We start from the raw sequence: 2,274 nt of genomic DNA, 5'->3' as shown, positions 1-2,274 counted from the left end.
GGTTCAAACCAATTTTTTTGTTCAAAGAAGGCAACAACCTACCAACTTTACCAAGAGTGGAGTTCAAACCCACAAGGACATTTGTCCATAGGATCTTAAGTCCAACGCCTTAACCATTCATCCATCCTGGTCATTTTGAGATACGAACACTTTGAGGAACAAGCTTGTTAGTAACTGCATACAAACAGCATTAATGTAATTTAATTTTAGTACTGCCGCATTACTATAGTCAATTTAAAATTCACATTGACCTACCAGGAGTGGGGTTCGAACCCACGAGGACATTTGTCCATTGGATCTTAAGTCCAACGCCTTAACCACTCGGCCATCCTGGTTGCAACAACCTAATGTCACACAGGTTTTTTTGCCAACATTTTTGTCACACAGTAGATTAAGGTCCAATTCTATTAACTAACTATTAACTACGACTTTTGCCTCAATAAATTTGCCTCTTAATTACTGCTTATCAATATACATATTGCTTCTGAGAGCGTTCTTTCAATATTTCCTGTAAAACTGATTTGCTGTATTCCAATAGTGAATTGTGTTGCTGAATTTGTTTAAAATACTGCCTTATAGGATATAGACCTTATTAAGAGCAGCGCCACCAATATTTAGTAAAGTAGTTGTTAAGTTTAGGTATGGGGTGAGATTTAGGGATGTAGAATATGTTGAATATGAATCATGCAGAATAAGGCATTAATATGTGTTTATAACTACTAATAAACACCCAGCATCCTAGTAATATGCATGCTAATTAGTAACTTTAATAGTGAGAATTGAACCATAAACCAAAGTGTTGCCGACATTTCATGTTTTTAAAATAGCTAAATGATTTCACACACTTGACAGCTATAAAACCAATGAAGACACTTTATTCACTCTATTCAGTTGTGTAGGATTCATCATCAGGAGGGTGTTGATGGATGGTACTGTAGGCTATTCAATTATTGACTTTCAGCAACTGTCTTATTGTTGTACCATTAGATCAGTATGTGGTATTTGTTAAGTATATATAAGCAATACATTGGACCAAAACATGTATATTTAGTCTTTCTGACAATTTTTCAGTGAAATAAAAAAGCTTTTTGAATCTGCCAAAAATTTATTTTGTCAGCATTTAGGTGGATATTAGCATAAATAAGCTAATAAACATGGACTAAAAGCCAAAAATGTACAATTTCCCTTCAGTCAGTCCTGTCAGGGGCTTCTGGTTTAAATTGTGGCCTAGTAAAAGCAGCTGCATCTTTTCCATGTCAGAGAAGAAGGAAAACACACGCAGCCCCCGTCAGGCCTGTGGGTCCGGCAGGGTCATAACCCAGCACCTGAGCTAATCATGGACATTATCAAAACAGCAGGCTCTCTGGGGTCTGTTTGTTTATGCTATCCAGGGTGGCCCCTCGCTCTCCCCGGGCCTGGCCCGGTCTGGCCCTCGTAACAGCACCTGGAGCAGACAGTAAACACCTCTGCCTCAGTGCTGGACGAATGGGGTGCTAAAACCGAACAGGAAAGAGAAAGAAATCTTAAGCTGTTAGTCAGGTCGTGAATTAAAACATCAGAACAGACGATGTCAGTGGAAACTGATTGTTTTATCATTGCTTAGCTTTTTAATTATATAGGTTCCCAATAACAGAAGTTGCTTCACTACCATTAGATTTTAAAATACATACAGTTTGTATTACTATGATTCGGTTAAGTGCATGCTCATCAACAATGCAATATTAGATCATTTGCCCAATTCATGGATTGACTCTCCATCATTTTTTGTTATATTCCATATCATTATTTATTAAAGAAACAATATTTCTTCTTTATTTCTTTATATTTCTTGTAAAATCTCTTTCCCTCTAGGAGCTGTGACATAGTTTTGCAGGGAAACAATTGCATAAACATCAGTATGTATTATTTTTTATGATTTACCCATCACTGTTTTCTGTCTCGTGACTAAATTGTAAATCTTTTTCAGCCACGCACCTCGAACCGTGAGTGTATTTTGTTGATTCTATGTCTTTATGTTTCTGTGAACTGTAAAGTTGAGTCTTTATGTAAAGTTATTTTTCTGTTGTTGTTGTTGGAGAGAGCTGTGAGATACAGTATCACTGAGGGCACTTTAAAGTGAATTTCTTCCTCCTTTTTTAAAATAATTATCTTTTGTACCAATACAATCTTTGTATTGTTATACATTACCCACGTTTCCAGCCTACCATTTATGAAAGAGAGTCGAACCTGTGTGACCTAATAACACCTCCAGGTGTTATTAATATTTCCTTGGGT

The 2,274-nt window shown here is 36.6% G+C and overlaps 1 non-coding gene across 1 annotated transcript; it reads right to left on the bottom strand.

Annotated features, from left to right (window-relative positions):
- Positions 1 to 252: 252 nt before the first annotated feature.
- Positions 253 to 335, bottom strand: trnal-uaa (transfer RNA leucine (anticodon UAA)). Its single transcript has one exon. It is a non-coding gene; the product is annotated as a tRNA-Leu (tRNA).
- Positions 336 to 2,274: the final 1,939 nt, after the last annotated feature.

Source organism: Rhinichthys klamathensis, unplaced genomic scaffold (assembly GCF_029890125.1).
Source record: "Rhinichthys klamathensis goyatoka isolate OS25496 unplaced genomic scaffold, OSU_Roscu_1.1 h1tg000123l_1, whole genome shotgun sequence".
Classification (NCBI taxonomy): domain Eukaryota; kingdom Metazoa; phylum Chordata; class Actinopteri; order Cypriniformes; family Leuciscidae; genus Rhinichthys; species Rhinichthys klamathensis.
The sequence above is the reverse complement of the archived record's forward strand: the minus strand, read 5'-3'. Positions and strand labels throughout refer to the sequence as shown.